General features: G+C 46.3%; 1 protein-coding gene across 1 annotated transcript in view; it reads left to right on the top strand.

The window, feature by feature from the left end:
- Positions 1–23880, top strand: part of LOC123763248 (tyrosine-protein kinase HCK) — a 172172-nt gene that overhangs the window by 145206 nt on the left and 3086 nt on the right. The gene's annotated exons all lie outside the window — the stretch shown is intronic.

The following is a 23880-nucleotide window of genomic DNA, read 5'->3' as shown; positions in this document are numbered from 1 at the left end:
GGAGGTCTAGGACAAGCAGCAGAAAGTGATATTGTGAGGGTGATGGCGTAGTGTCCGTCAACGGAGAGCAGTAATGTGTGGATGAGATCAGGTGGGTGGAGGCCTGGGTCCGGCAGCGGAGATTGGAATTGAATAAGTGATGGCAGGTGGGTAGAGACCTGGGTCAGACAGCAGAAAGTGATATTGGTGGGAGGTGATGTCAGGTGGGAGGTCTGGGTCGATCAGCGGAATGTGGTGTAATGTAGGTAAAGTCAGGTGGAAGGAGATCTGGGTCAGGCAAAGGAGATTTAGTGTTGTGTGGTTAATGTCAGGTGGATGGAGGCTTGGGTCGGGTAGTGAAAAGTGCTATTTTGTGGTTGAAGTCAACTAGATGGAGGCCTGGGTTGGGCAGCGAAGAGTGGTATTGTATTCTCCTAGTTATATTCACCTTGTTTTTCTTGTATGGGTTGAGCTCTGCTCTTTTGGTCAGTTTCTCAATTGTCAATCATTCAACTGTCACTAACTAATAACTAATGGTTTTTTTACACACACACACACACACACACACACACACACACACACACACACACACACACACACACACACACACACACACACACACACACACACACACACAGCATGTCAGAGAACCCACAAGGATGAGAGGCAATGGCGAACCAGCGAGACTCGACCTAGTCTTCACTCTGAACGACTCCGACATAAGAGGAATCGGTTTTGAGAACCCAGTAGGAATGAGCGACCACAGTGTACTGGTGTTTGAGTACCTGATTGAAGAAGGGTTATTGAACTCGAGGAGGGATACCGAGGTTAGCATACCGAAAGGGAAACTATGAGGGGATAAGAAAATTCCTAACAGATATAGTATGGGAAACAGAGCTCAGGGGAAAGACGGCCCAAGATATGATGGACTACATCACGCAGAAGTGCAAGGACGCAGCAAACAAGTTTGTCCCAGTCCAAAAAGAAAACAGAGAAATGAAGATGAGAAACCCATGGTTTAATCAGAGATGTAGGCTAGCTAAGCAGCAAAGTAAAAGGGCATGGAGAAACTATAAGAATAAAAGGACACTGGAGAGCAGAGAAAGATACCAGAATGCCAGGAATGAATATGTCAGGCTGAGAAGAGAGGCAGAAAGACAATACGAAAATGACATCGCAAGCAAGGCAAAGACTCAGCCTAAATTGTTGCATAGCCACATCAGGAGAAAAACAACAGTAAAGGAATAGGTTATGAAATTAAGGATAGGGGCGGAAGGATTCACAACAAATGATAAGGAAGTGTTTGAGGAACTGAATAAGAAATTCCAGGAGGTCTTCACCTTAGAGCAAGGAGAAATTCCAGAGATAAGTGAGGGAATAGCTAACCAGGAACCACTGGAAGACTTTGAGATTACCAGCGGGGAAGTAAGGAAGTGTTTACTAGAGTTGGATGTGACAAGGGCTATAGGCCCAGATGGAATCTTCCCTTGAATACTAATGGAAGGAGCAAAAGAACTGTGCCTGCCACTCACTATAGTGTATAACAAATCACTGGCAACAAGGGAACTGCCAGATATTTGGAAAGCAGCTAACGTAGTCCCGATATACAAGAAAGGGGATAGACACGCGGCACTGAACTACAGGTCAGTGTCCCTAACCTGCAAACCATGCAAGCTGATGGAGAAGATTGTGCGAAAAAATACTAGTGGAGCATCTGGAGCGAAGAAACTTTGTAACACAGCATCAACGTGGGTTCAGGGATGGCAGGTCCTGCCTCACAGGGTTACTTTAATTCTACGACCAGGCAACAAAAATAAGGCAAGAAAGAGAATGGTGAGCAGACTGCATATTTTTGGATTGTCAGAAAGCCTTTGATACAGTACCACACAAGAGGCTAGTGTGAAAGTTGGAGATGCAGGCTGGAGTGAAAGGGAAGGTGCTCCGGTGGATAGAGGAGTACCTAAGCAACAGGAGACAACGAGTCTGTGTGAGTGGTGAGGTCTCAGATTTGCGAGACGTTACAAGTGGAGTCCCACAGGGGTCAGTCCTTGGACCTATACTGTTCCTGGTATATGTAAATGATCTCCCAGAGGGTATAGATTCGTTCCTCTCAATGTTTGCTGACGATGCAAAAGTTATGAGGAGGATTGAAACACAGGATGATAGTAGGAGGCTACAAGATGACCTAGATAGACTGAGTGAATGGTCCAACAAATGGCTGTTGAAGTTCAACCCGAGTAAATGCAAAGTAATGAAACTAGGCAGTGGAAACAGGAGGCCAGACACAGTATACAGAATAGGAGATGAAGTACTTAATGAAACAGACAGAGAGAAAGATCTAGGAGTTGATATCACACCAAACCTGTCTCCTGAAGCCCACATAAAGAGAATAACGTCAGCGGCATATGCGAGGCTGGCTAACATCAGAACGGCGTTCAGGAAACTGTGTAAGGAATCATTCAGAATCTTGTACACCACATATGTAAGACCAATCCTGGAGTATGCGGCCCGTACCTTTTCAAGCACAAGACGAAACTGGAAAAAGTCCAAAGGTATGCTACTAGACGAGTCCCAGAACTAAGAGGCATGAGTTATGAGGAAAGGCTGCGGGAAATGCACCTTACGACACTGGAAGACAGAAGAGTAAGGGGGGACATGATCAGAACCTACAAAATCCTCAGGGGAATCGACCGGGTAAACAAGGATGAACTATTCAACACTGGAGGGACGCGAACAAGGGGACACAGGTGGAAGCTGAGTACCCAAATGAGCCACAGAGACATTAGAAAGAACTTTTTCAGTTTCAGAGTAGTTAGTAAATGGAATGCATTAGGAAGTGATGTGGTGGAGGCTGACTCCATACACAGTTTCAAATGTAGATATGACAGAGCCCAGTAGGCTCAGGAATCTGTACATCAGTTGATTACCGGTTGAGAGGCGGGACCAAAGAGCCAGAGCTCAACCCCCGCAAGCACAACTAGGTGAGTACACACACACACAGATGTGTAAGGAATCTTTCAGAACATTATATACCACATATGTCAGACCAATCCTGGAGTATGCGGCTCAAGCATAGAGTCCATATTTAGTCAAGCATAAGACTAAAATGGAAAAGGTTCAAAGGTTTGCCACCAGACTAGTACCCGAGCTGAGAGGTATGAGCTACGAGGAGAGATTACGGGAATTAAACCTCACTTCGTTGGAAGACACAAGAGTTAGGGGGGACATGATCACCACATTCAAGATTCTCAAGGGAATCGACAGGGTTGATAAAGACAGGCTATTTAACACAAGGGGCACACGCACTAGGGGACACAGGTGGAAACTGAGTGCGCAGATGAGCCACAGAGATATTAGAAAGAACTTTTTTAGTGTCAGAGTGGTTGACAAATGGAATGCATTAGGAAGTGATGTGGTGGAGGCTGACTCCATACACAGTTTCAAGTGTAGATATGATAGAGCCCAATAGGCTCAGGAACCTGTACACCTGTTGATTGACGGTTGAGAGGCGGGACCAAAGATCCAGAGCTCAACCCCCGCATGCACAACTAGGTGAGTACAATTAGGTGAGTACACACACACACACACACACACACACACACACAGGGGCCTGGTAGCCTGGTGGATAGCGTGCAGGACTCGTAATTCTGTCGCGCGGGTTCGATTCCCGCACCAGGCAGAAACATATGGGCAAAGTTTCTTTCACCCTGATGTCCCTGTTACCTAGCAGTAAATAGATACCTGGGAGTTAGTCAGCTGTCACGTGCTGCTTCCTGGTGTGTGTGTGTGTGGTGTTGAGAAAAAAAAGTAGTTAGTAAACAGTTGATTGACAGTTGAGAGGCGGCCCGAAACAGCAAAGCTCAACCCCCGCAAACACAAACACAACTCGGTGTATATACACACGGCCGGGGGCCAGCTGGCCCAGCGGACAGCACGCTGGACATGTGATCCTGTGGTCCCGGGTTCGATCCCGGGCGCCGGCGAGAAACATTGGGCAGAGTTTCTTTCACCCTATGCCCCTGTTACCTAGTAGTAAATAGGTACCTGGGAGTTAGTCAGCTGTCACAGGCTGCTTCCTGGTGTGTGTGTGTGTGTGTGTGTATGTGTGTGTGTGTGTGTGTGTGTGTGTGTGTGTGTGTGTGTGTGTGTGTGTGTGTGTGTGTGTGTGTGTGTGTGTGTGTGTGTGTGTGTGTGTGATGTAAAAAAAATAGTAGTAGTAGTAGTAGTAGTTAGAAACAGTTGATTGACAGTTGAGAGGTGGGCCAAAAGAGCAGAGCTCAACCCTCACAAGCACAACTAGGTGAATACAACTAGGTGAAATACACACACTCACACCCACACATACACACACACACACAAACAAGTGAACTCGGAGAATAGGCACTAGAAGAAAACCCAGACATAATAGCACTCCCAGAAACAAAGCTAATGAAAACCATAACAAATGCAGTGTTTCCTCAGGACTACTATGTAGTGAGGAAAGAGAGAGATGGGAGAGGAGATGGTGTAGCTTTGCTGATAAGAAAAGGTTGGCGTTTTGAAGAGATGGTTAATCAGAGCTGTGAATGTTTCAGTGCCTACATATCAGGCACCATAGCAACTGGAGGACAGAAAATTATAGTAGTAGTCATAACTAACCCCCTACTGAACGACAGAAGAACCAGACAGGAATGATAGAAACAACATGGTCACCATCAATATAATAGAGAGAGCAGCTTCTGTGGCTAGCTGGAAGGATCCAGACTACTAATCATGGGAGACTTCAACCACGGGAAGATAAAATGGGAGAGCAGAGACCCACATGGAGGACCAGACACATGGAGAGCTAAGCTGCTGGACGTGGCATCAAGAAACTTTCTAAGTCAACACGTCAAGGGACCGACAAGAATGAGAGGAGAGGATGAACCAGCTTTGCTTCATCTGATATTTACCCTAAATGTCTCGGATATAAGGGAAGTTAAGTTGGAGGACCCCTTGGGAATGATCGATCATAGTGTATTGAGCTTTGAGTACCTGGTTGAGCTAGGAATGATCTCCCCCAAAAAAGAACAGGGAAACAAAGGGCTGGCGTACCGAAAGGGAAACTATGAGGAGATGAATAAATTCCTTCAATGGGACACAGAACTCAGAACTAAGTCCGTACAAGACATGATGGCCTGTGTCACACCAAAAGTATCAGGAGGCGGTAAGCAGGTTTATCCCAGCCCGACAGGAAAAAAAACGAGAAGCAAAAGATGAATCTATGGTTTAATAGGGCATGTATGAAAGCAAAGGAGCTGAACAAAAGGGAGTGGAGGAACTTCCGTAATAACATAACACCAGAAAGTAGAGAGAGATACCAGAGAACCAGGAAAGAGTATGTTAGTGTGAGAAGAGCAGCTGAGAAAAGGTATGTAAATGATATAGCTAATAAAGCCAAGACCGAACCAAAGCTACTACACAATCACATCAGGAGGAAGACTACAGTGAAAGAACAGGTGATGAAACTTAAAATGGGTGAGGACAGGTACACAGAGAAAGACAAAGAGGTGTGAGAAGAACTCAACAATAGGTTCCACGAGTTCTTCACAATAGAGCAAGGTGAGGTCACTGCACTAGGAGAGGGGAAAGTAAACCAGGCGCTCTTGGAAGGATTCGAAATTAGGAGAGATAAGGTAAAGAGACACCTGTTGGAACTGGATGTGAGAAAGGCTGTTGGTCCAGACGGGATCTCGTCGTGGGTAATGAAAGAGTGTGCAGAGGCACTTTTCTTGCCACTCTCCATAGTGTACAGTAGGTCACTGGAGACCTACTAGAAATAATGAAGATGGCGAATGTGATCCCAATATACAAAAAGGAGTCCTATCAGGAGTCCTATCAGTCCTATACAAACTCCTATCAGTCCTAGAACACATATTCATGTCTCTGCAGGTAATCCAGCCTACGGTTGTAACTCTATACTTCAGTATAAATACTTCTTGGCACAAAAATGGTAATCAACCAATCACTCACCTTTCACTGCGTCTTGCATGCTAATGACAACCAAACACTCTACCGACTCCCTACAATTCGTCAACAAGGACTTCCCTTCCACATCCGGGAGTTCACTACCCTGACATCATCAGGTTCTTCTGGGTTTATCTACCAGGATCCTCCGCAGCTTTTCCAGGCTGCTGCACCATGAAGTTTTCCTTGAGCATCAATGGTGCTTCACCACTGGTATCACAGAAGCATGTGAAACTTCATTCCACTACTCCTCTTCTCACACCTTGAGGTTCTCTTCCTCACTGTATGGCTGCTCTCCCACAGAGCTCAGTACCTTCCACAACCTTGGCGCCTCATCAACTACTCCCTCTCTGCTGACTTCGAAGTTCTCAGCAACTCCTTCCCCAGACAAACCTGCAACCCATTGACACGCCAGTAAAAATGTTTCCCAATAAACACACAAACGAATTAAACCACACATTATGTTTACACCCAACATCTCTCTCTGCTCTCTACATGCTGTGAGTGTGGACTCCCCCATTTGGGCTGGTCCATCTTCCGCCCGCGCTGGGCCCTCGAGGTAGCTGGCCCCTCAGATGCCCTCCAGCGGTCGGAGTGGGTGGATGTCGCTCCACCCTCCAGGACGTTCCTCCATCTTTACTCTCTTGTTTTAGGCCTTCTGCCTTAATAAAATATGTCTAATGTATCAATAAACATTCGCTACGATCGCTGGGCAAACAATCAACTATAGCCAATCACTGTAAACTGGTTAAAATTGTGCTTACTACAAAAAGGTCTCCTACAGGGCGCTCTCTGACGGGGTGGCGACACTCAGGGCGCCTCAAGCTACACACACAACTGCTTTAACTGCCTCCTCAACACCTTCTGCATTTCCTGAGTTGAGCTGACACGCCTCCTAACCTATTCCTCAGTCGAGACGTCTGTCCACTTCCTTCCTCTTGAAGGTAAATCAAACAGGGGTTCCTCTCTAACAGGGGCTCAAATGGAGCACACCCTCCCCTCACGATTTCTTCAGCTCAAGTGAGATCAAGCTCCTCTCAAGCGAGTCTCACACCTCCAGCAAACTCTCCACATCTTATGTCAAGTCATTTACTTACTTCCTTATTCACTGCCCACATTCTTAAATTATCTGTCAAATCAAACCAATTATTTTACATATGTATCCTTCACCTCTATATTTCCTTGACCTTCTAGTCAGGTCAGGCCTGATAGAATAATTCTCAAAGGGGAGACTCGTTTTTCAACTACTCGGGATCATAACACCACCCAGTGATTGACACTTAAAACTCTGGGAATAGGGTGACCAGGAAGCGCCTGAAGATTTGGTACACGAACGAAGACGGAGTTACAAACAAGGCAGAGAAAATAAAAGAAAGAGTAAGTGAAAATTATCCAGATTTGATTGCAATAGTGGAAACGAAAATAAATAACATGATCTCCGATGTAATATTTCCGAGAGAGGGGAGGGATTCCTAGTGATAAAGAAAGAAAGACATCAAAGGCAAGGAGGAAGAGTTGCACTCCTAGTAAAATGCGAGTGTAAATTTGAAGAACTCAAGAATAAGAGTGAAAATTTATACACAGACTCCACCATTGGGACACTGATGGAGATGGAAAAAAAGAATTGTGGTCCTGGCAATTTTCAACCCACCGCCAGACAACAGAAGACTCAGGCAGGAATATGATGATAACTACAAAGCATTTGTAGCATTGCAGAGAGCAACAGTAGTGGCTCACGGAATGAGAGCTAAACTTTTGGGCATGGGGCCCCCTCTCCATCCGGCCCATTGACGCCACGAGGGGGCTTGGTGGACGGCTGCCGGAGTGTGATGCTCCGTGGGACAGTCCTCTGTACTCACCTAGTTGTACTCACCTAGTTGTGTTTGCGGGGGTTGAGCTCTGGCTCTTTGGTCCCGCCTCTCAACCGTCAATCAACAGGTGTACAGATTCCTGAGCAACCTTCTGTCCTTTTGTGGCCTTACGCTTCTGCTGCTGTCTTCTCTAATTGTGCCGGATCGCTTTTCCTTTTCCTTATGTTTCGTTTTTCTCCCCCTCTTCTCCTATCTGCTTGTCGTTTCCTGCCAACCTTTTGCTTGTTTTGGTTATTCCTTTGGACTTCTTCTATTTTGACGCCCGGGTGCTTGAGGAGGCATACTCTTGCACCCGTAGAACTGTAGTACCCGACGTCGAGAGCGAGGGGAACCTTTTATTGTCAATCCCCCTTTCGTCGCTGAACCCGATCTCGACGGACTGACGGTTCTTAAGGTGGCGTTTGTAGGGCGTATACTCACGACGCACCCCTAGGGGGCCCCGGCATGATCGGCGATAGCTTCCTTTTGGGTGTCCTGCCTCTAATTGTGGCTCCATTGTGGGTATGGGGGCACATTCGTGGATAAATTTGTCTCTCTTCGTCTGTATGTCGATGAATGTTTATGTTGAACCCTCTCAGGCTCGTGGGGTGGGCGACCAAGCCCCCGAGTCGGCCTGTATTGGAAGACCGGGCTCTGTAGCCCCCGCTGCGTTGGGCCCCGACCTTGCTCCTCCTTTGACCATCCTGACTTCTTCCCCCAGCTCCCCTCCCTCCTCTGTGGTTGGGTCGAGCCTCAAGCCCCCAGTGGTGACCACTTCGTCCCCTGGTGCAGCTAAGTCTCTCGTTGTGCCTACTGTGCCTTTTAACCCCTCTCTCTCTCTGGGGGTTCTCAACGCCGTCCTCGCCACGGCCGCACTCGCTCGATTCCTTCCCGTACTGATGTGTATCAGGCCTTGTTTGGTCCCGCTTCATGGGGCCAAATACTATGATCTCCTCCCTCTTGATTCTGCGCCTCCTGATGATTTCTCCCTCCATCGGCATCTGGTTGATTCCGAGGATGCCTCTGTTACCTTCAACCCCACTCGTTTCGGTACACGTGCCGTTGCTGCTCCTTCTCAGGATGCAGCTTCCCGCTTGGCTGCCTTATCCTGCCTTGGCGAGATCCCTGTTCGGGTCTCAAAGAACCGCTCAGTTGAATGCCAGTGTTGGGACTATTCTCCTCCCGCCCCATGTTGCGACCGGTGTTCGGAATCTGCAGGACTGCCACGATGATATTTGGCATATCCTTGATGCCCAAGGCCATTTTGTCCTCCAGGTAGACTCGTTTACTCGTCCCCCTCGTGGTCGTCGCCGTCAACCCCTTCCGGTTGTGAAGATTACCTTTGATGGTAGGACCCTTCCGTCCTCTGTCATTCTTGCTGGTGCCAGGTGCTCTGTCCAGGAATACATTCCTTCTCCTAGGCTTTGTAACAAGTGCTGGAGGTTTGGGCATGGTGCCCTCCGCTGCTCTGGGACTGTCTCTGTACATTGTGTGAGGGCGAAGGTCACTCTAAGTCGGAGTGCACTTCTCCCCAGGCTCGTTGCCTCAACTGCGGTGAGGCCTATCCTACCTTCTCCCGTGCCTCAATCCATTACAAGCATGAGGCAGCCGTCCTCAACTTGAAGCACCGGGAGCGTTTATCTTTTCCTGAGGCGAGGCGCCAGGTTCTGGTAATTGCCCAGATGCTGGAAGAAGGCAAATATTGTGCCAATCTACAATAAAAGAGATAAAGAAGAGATACTTAACTACAGACCAGTGTAGTTCACAAACATCCCTTGCAAAGCTCTTGTAAGAATTATAAGGTTAAGACTAGTGGCATGCTTACAGAGAAATAGGTTTGTAATGAAATGTAAGTAATGAACGGCTAAAGCTCTAAGCAACACGACTTTAGGGAAGGAAAATCATTCCTTACGAATCTCCTGGTGTGAAGAGGATTGTATTATCATGGGAAAGTGCCAAGCCATTACGAATATATAGCACTTGGAAGGGGTATTGATAAGGATTTGGGATGAAACCTCCTAAAGATTTATGATAAGGTAACGAGTTTAAGGCAAGACAGAAAAGGATGAGCAGATTGCATATTTCTGGAATGCAAAAAAAAAACTTTCATACAGTACCACACAGAAGGCTAATATTCAAACTTGTGAGGCAGGCAAGAGTAGACAGAGATGCACTATCATGGGTAAGGAATTACCTGACAGACAGGTCTCAGAAAGTGACAGTGAAAGGCACGGAGTCCAATTGGCGTTGAGTAACAAGCGAGGTGCCTCAAGGATCGGTGCTTGGACCCATTCTATTCTTCATTTATATAAATGAATTGACTGGAGGAGTTGAGTCTTTTATATCGATCTTTGCAGATGATGCAAAACAAATGAGGAGGGTTGAAACAGATGAAGATTGTAAGATTCTCTAGGATGCAGACAAGGAGTCACAATAACAAGCGGAAGCACTGTGTCTGCCACTTTCCATGGTGTATAACAAATCAATGGTAACAGGGGAACTGTCAAGAATTTGGAAGGCAGCTAATGTAGTCCCGATATACAAGAAGGAGGGGATAGATAGGAGGCACTGAATTACAGGCCAGTGTCCCAAACTTGTATACCATGCAAGCTGGAGAAGATTCTACGAAAAGCCAGTGGAACATCTGGAGTGAAAGAACTTTGTAACAAAGCATCAACATGGGTTTAGGGATGGCAAGTCCTGCCTCATAGGATTAATTGAATTCTACGACCAATGCAAGAAAGAGCGGGGTGGGCAGACATCATATTTTTGGATTGTCAGAAAGCCTTTGACACAGTACCACACAAGAGGCTAGCGAAAAAGCTGGAGATGCAGGCAGGAGTGAAAGGGAAGGTACTCCTTTGGATAAGGGAGTACCTAAGAAACAGAAGACAGCGAGTCGCTGAGAGGGGTGAGATCTCATATTTGCGAGACGTTACTAGTGGAGTCCCGCAGGGGTCAGTCCTAGTATCTATACTGTTTCTGATATACGTTGTTGGAAATTTCCAACACTAACAAACTACCATTGTATTTTAATACATCATTATTATATACTAACCACAGTAGTTATTAATTTCACTAATGGTAGTGTCCACATAAATTAACATTTTTTATCTGCGCATTAGTGCTAGAATTCTCACGACATCGAGTAACAAAATTGCGTCAGATAATGTCTATCTAGACACGTTTATTACCAATATGTTAGAAAATTGAATGTGGTTCTCTAAAATTAACAGTATTCCGTGTAATAATTAACTACGGAAAATATAACTCCCAATAATCCAAAACCGAGAGTTATTAACTGAAATTATTATCTTGTAGCAGTTTTATCTGTTACGTACGAATGCTATGGAGGGAATAGACATCCTTTCCATTTCTCGTTTAACACCATTTAACGAGAATATGATATTATTTAATTTCCTATAATTGCAACCCAGTTCTTATTAACGCATTACATCAAGTAATTACGCGGAAAAGAATTATCCGTGATTAGTAATTTCTGTTGTGAATGCGAGAGACGGGTTGAGGGAGGGCGGAGACGGAGACGCCACTGCGCACGAGGCATTCCTGGCGATCAGAGAGGCGAGACGCGTGGTAGTGACTGAAGAGTTTTCCAACAATAATTACGTTGCAACTCAACCAATAGTCAACAATTACCTCCTCACGTGTTCTACAGTGCCCGGCCAGTTAATAACGTGTCAACAATTGAAGCCACGGCCTGTAATTACGCGTACACAGCAGTGGACGCCTGGGACTGGCAGACGCAGTTTCGGCAGACCTTAGTATTTGATACGCTCATGTTAAGTATACCATTCTCGTTTGATGCATCATCCTAGATTGTATATTTGTGGGTAGTCTGTCGTGACGAAGAATGAACAACAACTGAAGTTCAACCTTCATTTTCTACCATCTCATCTAATACAACTTCACGTAATAATTTATTTACAGAGTCTGATCAATTTTCAGACAGCTCTTCTCAATATTCCCTGAATTCTATAAATTCAATGCATGAGGCTACTGAATTAACTAGCTCCTCACAGGAACCCAGAGAAACAAGTGAAGTTGCAGATGAAACTCTTAGTGAACCTGTAATAATCAGTGAATCTGAACCAGAAAATGATAAAGCTAAAGCTGCAGCAGCAGCCGAAGCTGTAATTAAAGCTGAGGCTAAGCAAGAAGCCTTAAGCAACACAAGTAATAGTCATAATTACTCACACCAGCCTTCCAGAACAAGTGCTAACAACGAGAAGACTGTTATAAACCTTGTACACCAAGACTTGTGTACATTTGCGGACATACTGAAAAAGAGCTCAGAAGCAATGGACACAGTGAGGGAGGTAGCGATGCAAGCAGCTACGTCACAGGAAGCAGCAAGGTGCACCACTCAACTGCTGGAGAGAAAAAGATCAGTGGTAGTTGTAGGCATCAAAGAACAAGAAGGATCCAACAGGCAAGAATGGAATGGCAAGGATAGAGAGGCAGTACATGGGCTACTGAAGGGGTTACAGATGGAAGGGGCTGTACATAACACTGAGAAGATTTTCAGGTTGGGCTGGTACAACAAGGACAGAAACCGACTTGTAAAGGTAGTGTTTACAAACGAAACCACGAAGGAGGATATTCTTGAAAGGAAGAGTCGTCTGCAGCATGTGGAGGGATACAAAAAAGTATTCCTGCAGAGGGACAGGACGAAGGAGGAGAGAGCCAGGGCAGCAGAGGCAAGGAGGAAGCGCAGGGAGAGAGGAGCAAACCAGGAAATCACAGCCCCCAACACAACAGTCCCAGAGACAAGAGGGGAACCCAAAACCAGCATCCCAGCAACACCAGAGGGGAGGGCAACACCACCACCCCCCTCTGCATAGAAACCCTCCCTTCCCCTCACCCTACCTGCCCCCACCCCATTCTGATCCTGACACCCCATCCCCATTCCCATCATGCCCCCCTCCCACTTTCCCCCCCCTGTCCCCCCTCCCCCTTCATCCCATACCCTCCCTATCCCTCCTCCCCCCTCACCCCGCATTCTCCATGTCCCCCCTATCTCCTTAACCCACACCCTACCTGTCCCCCCTTCCCATAAACCCCCACCCCCCACCCCAAAATCCTCTGAGACCCTGCAAACCACCTCCCAGATCCTCTCACCCACGGAACAGCTTCCCACACCAGCAGAATGCTCGCCAAGAAAGGGACATGAAAATGAACAGAAGACAGTGAGCTTCAAGGCGATGTACACTAACATAGATGGGATTTCAAATAAAACAAGTGAACTTGGAGAATGGGCACTAGAAGAAAACCCAGACATAATAGCACTCACAGAAACAAAGCTAACGAAAATCATAACAAACGCAGTGTTTCCACAGGGCTACTATGTAGTGAGGAAAGAGTGAGAAGGGAGAGGAGGAGGTGGTGTAGCTTTGCTACTAAGAGAAGGTTGGAGTTTCGAAGAGATGGTAATTCAGAACTGTGAAGGTTTCAGTGACTACATTTCAGGCACCATAGCAACTGGAGTACAGAAAATTATAATAGTAGTCATATATAACCCCCACCGAATGACAGAAGACCCAGACAGGAATATGATAGAAACAACTTGGCCACCATCAATATAATAGAGAGAGCAGCTTCTGTGGCTAGCAGGAACGGATCCAGACTTCTAATCATGGGAGACTTCAACCATGGGAAGATAGATTGGGGGAACAGAGACCCACATGGAGGCCCAGACAAATGGAGAGCTAAGCTGCTGGATGTGGCAACAAGAAACTTTCTAAGTCAACACGTCAAGGGACCGACAAGAAAGAGAGGAGGGGACGAACCAGCCTTGCTTGATCTGATATTTACCCTAAATGAGTCGGATATAAGGGAAGTTAAGTTGGAAGCCCCCTTGGGAATGAGTGATCATAGTGTATTGAGCTTTGAGTACCTGGTTGAGATGGGAGTTATCACCCCCAAAAAAGAACTGGGAACCAAAGGGCTGGCGTACCGAAAGGGGAAACTATGAGGAAATGAATAAATTCCTATGGGATATACATTGGGACACAGAACTCGGAACCAAGTCCGTACAAGATATGATGGACTATGTCACCCAAAAATGTCAGAAGGCTGTAAGCAGGTTTGTCCCAGCCCGACAGGAAAAAACAGAGAAGCAAAGGAAGAATCCGTGGTTTAATAGGGAATGTATGAAAGCAAAGGAGCTGAACAAAAGGGCATGGAGGAACTTCCGTAATAACAGAACACCAGAAAGTAGAGAGAGATACCAGAGAACCAGGAACGAGTATGTCAGTGTGAGAAGATCAAGCTGAGAAAAGGTATGAAAATGATATAGCTTATAAAGCCAAGACCGAACCAAAGCTACTACACAGTCACATCAGGAGGAAGACAACAGTGAAGGAACAGGTGATGAAACTTAGGGTGGGCGAGGACAGGTACACAGAGAATGACAAAGAGGTGTGTGGAGAACTCAACAAGAGGTTCCAAGAGGTCTTTACAATAGAACAAGAAGTCACGGCGCTAGGAGAGATGGCAGCAAACCAGGCGACCTTGGAAGGGTTCGAAATTACAAGAGATGAGGTCAAGAAGCACCATTTGGAACTGGATGTGAGAAAAACTGTTGGGCCGGATGGAATCTCGCCATGGGTATTGAAAGAGTGTGCAGGAGCACTTTGCTTACCATAGTGTATAGTAGGTCACTGGAAACGGGGGACCTACCAGAAATATGGAAGACTGCTAATGTAGTACCAATATACAAAAAGGGTGACAGACAAGAGGCAGTGAACTACAGGCCAGTGTCCTTAACTTATATACCATGCAAAGTGATGGAGAAGATTGTGAGAAAAAACCTAGTAACACATCTGGAGAGAAGAGACTTCGTGACAACCCATCAACATGGGTTCAGGGAGGGTAAATCTTGCCTTACAGGCTTGATAGAATTCTACGATCAGGTGACAAAGATTAAACAAGAAAGAGAAGGGTGGGCGGACTGCATTTTTTTGGACTGTCGGAAAGCCTTTGACACAGTACCCCATAAAAGGTTGATGCATAAGGTGGAAAAACAGGCAGGAGTAACTGGTAAGGCGCTCCAGTGGATAAGGGAGTACCTAAACAATAGGAAGCAGAGAGTTACAGTGAGGGGGTGAGACCTCAGACTGGTGTGAAGTCACCAGTGGAGTCCCAAAGGGCTCTGTACTTGGACCTATCCTGTTTCTGATATAAGTAAATGATCTCCCAGAGGGTATAGACTCATTCCTCTCAATGTTTGCTGACGACGCCAAAATTATGAGAAGGATTAAGACAGAGGAGGACAGCTTGAGGCTTCAAGAAGACCTGGACAAGCTGCAGGAATGGTCGAACAAATGGATGTTAGAGTTTAACCCAAGCAAATGTAATGTAATGAAGATAGGAGTAGGAAGCAGGAGACCAGATACAAGGTATCACTTGGGAGATGAAATACTTCAAAAGTCAGAGAGAGAGAAAGACCTGGGGGTTGATATCACGCCAGACCTGTCTCCTGAAGCTCATATCAAGAGGATAACATCGGCAGCATATGCCAGGTTGGCTAACATAAGAACGGCCTTTAGAAACTTGTGTAAGGAATCTTTCAGAACATTATATACCACATATGTCAGACCAATCCTGGAGTATGCGGCTCCAGCATGGAGTCCATATCTAGTCAAGCATAAGAGTAAACTGGAAAAGGTTCAAAGGTTTGCCACCAGACTAGTACCCGAGCTGAGAGGTATGAGCTACGAGGAGAGACTACGGGAATTGAACCTCACTTCGTTGGAAGACAGAAGAGTTAGGGGGGGACATGATCACCACATTCAAGATTCTCAAGGGAATCGACAGGGTTGATAAAGATAGGCTATTTAACACAAGGGGAACACGCACTAGGGGACACAGGTGGAAACTGAGTGCCCAAATGAGCCACAGAGTTATTAGAAAGAACTTTTTTAGTGTCAGAGTGGTTGACAAATGGAATGCATTAGGAAGTGATGTGGTGGAGGCTGACTCCATACACAGTTTGAAGTGTAGATATGATAGAGCCCAGTAGGCTCAGGAACCTGTACACCTGTTGATTGACGGTTGAGAGGCGGGACCAAAGAGCCAGAGCTCAACCCCCGCAAGCACAACTAGGTGAGTACAACTAGGTGAGTACACACACACACTCATTTTTCCTTGGAGCTGTCATGCAACAAATATCGTATCGACAGTTCCAGGTTCGGCGCAGAAGCTGCTTAAGTTTTCAGATAGGAGACCCTGCTCAAGGTGCTGAAGGAGTCAGATAGGAGACCCTGCTCAAGGTGCTGAAGGAGTCAGATAGGAGACCCTGCTCAAGGTGCTGAAGGAGTCAGATAGGAGACCCTGCTCAAGGTGCTGAAGGAGTCAGATAGGAGACCCTGCTCAAGGTGCTGAAGGAGTCAGATAGGAGACCCTGCTCAAGGTGCTGAAGGAGTCAGATAGGAGCCCCTGCTCAAGGTGCTGAAGGAGTCGGTTGAGCAGAATACGTGCCAAGATCTTCCCGGCGATGGTGTTATCCAGCACAGTTCCAACGTTCCGAGTACCCAGATTGATCACTCTCACTTTTTTTTGTATTTGTTAGAAAGCTTTTGATGATCCCCACCAGCCGCGGCTTGCTAGCCAGGGTGAATTGAAGCAGGCTATGTAGGTACCTATGTAGCTATGTAGCTATGTAGGTAGGCTATGTAGCAGGTAGGTACCGTTCCTAACTGCTTCTTCCTTGGAGGTGAGCAGAGTGTGTCCTGAAGAGGGCTACTCAGACACCCAGGTGGCTGCCGAACTCTGCTGTTGCCTCGGTACAGTAGAGAGTGACACTATGCCCTGAGCCACATGTGTACAGGTGTGTGACTTCAGCTTCCAGTGTACCCACACCTTCTTCACCAGTCGCCCATCACCACAGGACTTAAGGTTGTGCGGTATGCGTTAAAGTCATGACGTGTGCATGACTTAGAAGAAAGTGAGGAAGAGCTGCCTAAATAGTCAACCTCACTCTCTCATCCCAGCCTATTTGTGTCCAGCAGCAGCAAGATAAGTTGTGATGGCAGGAGATGGCAGGTTAGGATGCAGAAGACGGCAAGTTGTGTTCTCGGTGTATCACTGCGCCCTAGTTGGGCTCCACAACGCTTTGCTGGGTCCGCCTTCCTGCCTTTTGATCCATTCTGGTGGTTTCCTCTGTACAGTCCGCCGGGTCCAGTCTTCCCAGGCATAGGTAGACATGTTGTTACTCACTGAGGGTTTCAGACCATCGTCTACCCTCACCTGGTTTTGCCCGTCAGACGAGGCGGTTTACCAGGGTGTGGCCGTTGTTGCGTGCAAACAGCTACAAGGAGCCACAGGTGATAGTTGAGTGCAGGTCCACCCATGCACGCTCTCCCCATCTCCCAACACACATTCCATCCCAATCACCCCTCAGAAACAGCTTACCATCTCACTACACTCACAACCTCTCCATCTCTGGCCACATATACCTACCTGAACTTTTTATTACACACCCTCCATATAAGCCCCTTAACACACACCTTCCCACTCTCGCCATATCGCTAACACCATTATCACTAGATACAACCTTCATCAATGAAAGAATCTACACATATTACCCGTATCTGTACACACACCTCCCCCCCCCCCCCCCCCCACACACTGCTTGTCACATATCCTCCCAATCTCTCCCATATACTCCCTCACACTCTCCAAGTACATATACTGCCGATCTCTTCACACACACACACACACACACACACATACACACACACACACACACACACACACACACACACACACACACACACACATACACACACACCCTCGGGGGCCGGTGGCTGAACGGACAGCACGCTATATGCGTGATCCTGTGGTCTCGGGTTCGATCCCGGGCGCTGGCGAGAAACAATGGGGCAGAGTTTCTTTCACCCTAATGCTCCTGTTACCTAACAGTAAATAGGTACCTGGGAGTTAGTCAGCTGTCACGGGCTGCTTCCTGGGGTGTGTGTGTGTAGTGTGGAAAAAAATAGTCCTTATAAACAGTTGATTGACAGTTGAGAGGCGGGCCGAAAGAATAGAGCTCAACCCCCGCAAGCACAACTAGGTGAATACACACACACACACATACACATACACATGGAGCCTGATAGCTGAGTAGACAGCGCTCTGGACTCATAATCCTAGGGTCCGGGTTTGATCCCCGGTGATGGCAGAAACAAAATGGGTGGAGTTTCTTTCACCCTGATGCACCTGTTACCTAGCAGTAAATTAGGTCCTGGGAGTTAGACAGCTGTTATAAACTGCTTCCTGTGTGTGTGTGTGTGTGTGTGTGTGTGTGTGTGTGTGTGTGTGTGTGTGTGTGTGTGTGTGTGTGTGTGTGTGTGTGTGTGTGTGTGTGTACTCAACTAGTTGTACTTACCTAGTTGTGTTTGCGGGGGTTGAGCTCTGGCTCTTTCGGCCCGCCTCTCAACTGTCAATCAACAGGTGTACAGATTCCTGAGCCTATTGGGCTCTATCATATCGACACTTGAAACTGTGTATGGAGTCAGCCTCCACCACATCACTTCCTAATGCAATCCATTTGTCAACCACTCTGACACTAAAAAAGTTCTTTCTAATATCTCTGGGGCTCATTTGGGCACTCAGTTTCCACCTGTGTACCCTTGTGCGCGTGCCCCTTGTGTTAAATAGCCTGTCTTTATCTACCTATCAATTCCCTTCAGAATCTTGAATGTGGTGATCATATCCCCCGCTAACTCTTCTGTCTTCCAGCGAAGTGAGGTTTAATTCCCGTAGTCTCTCCTCGTAGCTCATACCTCTCAGCTCGGGTACTAGACTGGTGGCAAACCTTTGAACCTTTTCCAGTTTAGTCTTATCCTTGACTAGATATGGACTCCATGCCAGGGCTGCATACTCCAGGATTGGCCTGACATATGTGGTATATAAAGTTCTGAATGATTCTTTACACAAGTTTCTGAATGCCGTTCGTATGTTGGCCAGCCTGCCATATGCCGCTGATATTATCCTCTTGATATGTGCTGCAGGAGACAGGTCTGGCGTGATATCAACCCCCAAGTCTTTTTCTTTCTCTGACTCCTGAAGAATTTCCTCTCCCAGATGATACCTTGTATCTGGCCTCCTGCTCCCTACACCTATCTTCATTACATTACATTTGGTTGGGTTAAACTCTAACAACCATTTGTTCGACCATTCCTTCAGCTTGTCTAGGTCTTCTTGAAGCCTCAAACAGTCCTCTTCTGTTTTAATCCTTCTCATAATTTTGTCATCTTACTGTGTGTGTGTGTGTGTGGGGGGGGGGGGGGGGAAATAGTTAGTAGTTAGTAAGAGATGATTGAGAGTTGAGAGGCGGGCCAAAAGAACAAAACTCAACTCCCGCAAGCACAACTAGGTAAATACTGCTCTGCCCTGAGGGGGAGTTGTGACTTTTGAGACATAAACCTCCAAAAGAGAGCTCTGGCTGTTGCACCAGAATTTTATTTGCGTACAGGTGGACAGTGTCCCCACTCCCTGGCGGAACAAACAACTGACCTCAGCAGCCACACTCCCACTACCGTAGGTCAACCAGCAATGGACACTGGAGTGCTTGTAATTTACCTAGAAGATCGCCCTGTATGCCTCTTGATCTTGGAGAGGGGTTCAGCATCACATATTTTGGGGTGCGGCTCGAACACTGGAGTCGTTGTCTTGGGTACACACCCTTCTCGAGCCGCCGTGACTCCCCACTCTCTCCTTGTTTGAAATGATCTCCTACATCTCCCTTCCGGGAATTAGTATCTTCTGCCACCGTGTCCGTAGTCATGACGTCTCTCTCTCTCTCTCTCTCTCTCTCTCTCTCTCTCTCTCTCTCTCTCTCTCTCTCTCTCTCTCTCTCTCTCTCTCTCTCTCTCTCTCTCTCTCTCTCTCTCTCTCTCTCTCTCTCTCTCTGTCTCTCTCTCTCTCTCTCTCTCTCTCTCTCTCTCTCTCTCTCTCTCTCTCTCTCTCTCTCTCTCTCTCTCTCTCTCTCTCTCTCCCACTTTCTGGGGAACCTCACCCGGACAAGAGCAAAAACCAGCTAACATATACATTTAATATATAAAGAAAAGATACACAATACATGACAAAAAATATAACATTTTCCTACAACACTCTAACCTGCTACAACCCGGTAGCATTCCAATATCATATCCTGGCTTCACCAACTGTCCATATCAAGTGGCTGCCCAACTCTTGGCTTACCACTTACTACTCCCTCACTACTTGGGGCTGAAATCCTGTCACAACAATACTGTGTCCTCAGCCCTAAAAGTATATGAAATTCAGCTTGGGGCTGAAATACCAGAAATATGGTGTTTTTCTACATAGGTATTCCCCAACAAATGAAGAAATCCATCTCTCCCCTTACACTGCATGTTACATGCCAATAAGCATTCAAGCACTCCCCTTATACAATTATATGTCCACCAAGATCCTCTGTTCTGCTTCTAGAGGCTCAACATCAATATATATCCTAGGTTCTCCAAAATATCAGGAAAGGCACTCCTTCAGTTCTCCCAATCTGCTGCACAACAGAGTTCTAATTCGTCAGCAGTGACGTTTCACCACTGATTCCACAGAGACACATGTAGTTCTTCTATACTGCTTGAAATCAACTCCTCACCATGTAGTTCTGCTCTACCACACAGTTCAGCACACACTTTTTCTCCCGCCTCCAAGTTCCTCCATTAACTTCTTCTCTAACCTCAAAGTTTCTCCACAAACTCCTTCCCAAACAAACCTACAATTCCATTACCATGCCAATAAAAATATTTTTCTAACAAAACATAATTAAATATATTCACAGAAAATAAAATCCTCACTCCAACATCTTTATGCTGGTACTACGGCTCTGCGATGTAGGTCCTGCCCCCCCCCCCCTCCCAGGGAGCAGCCCGTAGCAGCTGTCTAACTCCAAGGTACCTATTTACTGCTATGTAACAGGAGCATCAGGGTGAAAGAAATTCTGCCTATTTGTTTCCTCGATCGCCGGGGATCGAACCCGGAACCTCAGGACTATGAATCCGAAGCTGTGTCCAATCAGCTGTCAGACCCCAGACCATACCACTAACAGTTTAGCAAAGTCTATACTTTATTACAGTGTAATAAACAGAATATAAAGAGTAGTACACCTCATTAACTGTGTATTACGCAGACATAACAGTGTAGTACACAGCAGTAACAGTAGTACAGTACATTACCAGTGTAGTACACAGCAGTAACAGTAGTACTTTACATTACCAGTGTAATACACTGCAGTAACAGTTGTAGAGTACATTAACAGTGTAGTACACAGCAGTAACAGATGTACATTACTTTACCTACCTTACCTTGAGGTGCTTCCGGGGCTTAGCTCCCCGCGGCCCGGTCGTCGACCAGGCCTCCTGGTTGCCGGACTGATCAACCAGGCTGTTAGACGCGGCTGCTCGCAGCCTAACGTACGAGTCACAGCCTGGTTGATCAGGTATCCCTTGGAGGTGCTTATCCAGTTCTCTCTTGAACACTGTGAGGGGTCGGCCAGTTGTTCTATCAGAAGGTGGGGGGGGGGAGGTTTTTATACAATGAAACTTGGTTATTAGACCAACCTTGATATTCGCTTACCGTCGAACAGAGACCCCAACCACTCCCTGACAGAACAAACAGCCGACCTCGGCAGCCACACTCCCGCTACCGTCCGTCGACCAGCAATGGACACTGGAGTGCTTGCAGTTATGTGGGAGATCACCCTGGCAAGCGTCTGGTTCTGGGAGTGGGGGTTCAGCGTCACCTTTTTATTCAGGGGTACGGCTCACACTGCCAATATTTCCTTATGGCTCCATCCTATAACTGTATCAGGCTGCTGCTTAAACTTCAGTCTTCAATCTTCAGCTCCCTTCATTGCTTTATTTTTTTTTTTTTTTTTTTTTGAGATATATACAAGAGTTGTTAGATTCTTGTAGAGCCACTAGTACGCGTAGGTTTCGGGCAAGTCCCTGGAATACGATCCCCTGCCGCGAAGAATCGTTTTTTCATCCAAGTACACATTTTACTGTTACGTTAAACAGAGGCTACAGTTAAGGATTTGCGCCCAGTAAATCCTCCCCGGCCAGGATACGAACCCATGACATAGCGCTCGCGGAACGCCAGGCGAGTGTCTTACCACTACACCACGGAGACTGTGAATAGGCTGTAAATAGGCTTTAGGCTGTAAATATTTTTATACATGGCACAATAAAAATATTCACATATTTCCTACTTTACAAAAAATCAATCTCTCACCTTGCACTGAGCCTTTCATGCCAAAACGCAATCAAGCATTCCCTTTAACATCAAGGTCCATATGATCCTCTGTTCCATTACTCGAGGTCCCCAACTACAATCATCAATCTGGGCCCTCAAAATATAATGTAAGGAACTCCTGCAGTTCCTCCAATCAGCTGCACATGAAGTCCTCCTTAAACGTCAGTGAAGCTCTCTCCAAACGCTTCGCACAAACGACGTGTAGCTTCCCACACTACTCGAGAATTCATTATGTTTCTGGAGTTGCACTCCTCAACTTGTAGTCTTGCACTACCTTGCAGTTATGCTCATATTCCTCCTCTGGTACGAAGTACTCTCACTAACTTCTTCCACACAAACGTTGCAGTTCTCCCAAACAAACCTGTAAATCCACCACCACCATGCCATAATAAATGTTTTCCTAATAAAACGTAATTAAATGTATTCACAGAAAATAAAACTCCTCCATCTTTATAAACACTAATGCAGCGCTGCGATGGTCCTCCCCATCCTCGGTGAGTCCACTCTGGGTACATGTCTTGACACATCGCTGGGGCCACCAACCCTGACGCGAGGCTATGGGGCTCCCCCACTCAGGCACCACTTGACATTCGGCGATGGAAGATGTACCACTCTTCCCTCCAGCACGTTCTCTTATCTGTAACCTTCAATTTTAGCTCACTGCTACAATAAAAATGTATATCCTATAAACATAAACACTTGCCATGATCTGGGCACATGATCAAGCAAACACAACCCCTGTAACATCTGTTATATGAGCTTACCGCAGAATTTGTATCTCGAGGGCATTCAGCTGTGGCGCTCCCAGAAGTCGTCCTCTAAGACATCCAACAAAGTTTCTTTATGACGGCCTCACAGCTCTTCTGCTCCAGACTTGAGTACATAAGGTCAGGAGCACGGCTGAGAAGTCGTCCAACAGGCTTCACACATAAACGCCTACTTGATTCCCTCCTCTTGAAGGAGAACACAGTTAGGGTTCTTCCTACTGCCAGAAGATAAACAAAGTACAACCCTCTCTGACGACTGTTGTGACTCAAGTAAGTACACGACGTCCTGCTAGCCTTGCGTCATGTCACCAAAGTATCGATATGTGTACAACAGAACACTAATACAATAGTGCACAGCAGGAACAGTGTAGTACAGAGCACTAATACAATAATACACAGCAGGTACAGTGTAGTACAGAGCAAGAATACAGTTGTACACAGCAGGAACAGTGTTGTACAGAACACTAATACAATAGTACAAACCCCGAACAGTGTAGTACAGAACACTAATACAATAGTAGATAGCAGGAACAGTGTAATACAGAACACTAATACAATAGTAGATAGCAGGAACCGTGTAGTACAGAACACTAATACAATAGTACACAGCAGGAACCGTGTAGAACAGAACACTAATACAATAGTGCACAGCAGGAACAGTGTAGTACAGAGCACTAATACAATAGTACACAGAAGGAACCGAGTTGTACAGAACACTAATACAATAGTACAAAACCTGAACAGTGTAGTACAGAACACTAATACAATAGTACACAGCAGGAACAGTGTAAAACAGATCACAAATACAATAGTACACAGCAGTAACAGGGTAGTACTGAACACCAATACAATTGTACGCAGAAACATTATAAAGAACTTTTTCAGTGTCAGAGTAGTTAGTAAATGGAATGCACTAGGAAGTGATGTGGTGGAGGCTGACTCCATACACAGTGTCAAATGTAGATATGCTAGAGCCCAGTAGGCTCAGGAACCTGTAC

Source organism: Procambarus clarkii, chromosome 49 (assembly GCF_040958095.1).
Source record: "Procambarus clarkii isolate CNS0578487 chromosome 49, FALCON_Pclarkii_2.0, whole genome shotgun sequence".
Taxonomy (NCBI): Eukaryota; Metazoa; Arthropoda; class Malacostraca; order Decapoda; family Cambaridae; genus Procambarus; species Procambarus clarkii.
Note: the sequence above shows the minus strand (reverse complement) of the source record. Positions and strands in the feature narration are given on the sequence as shown.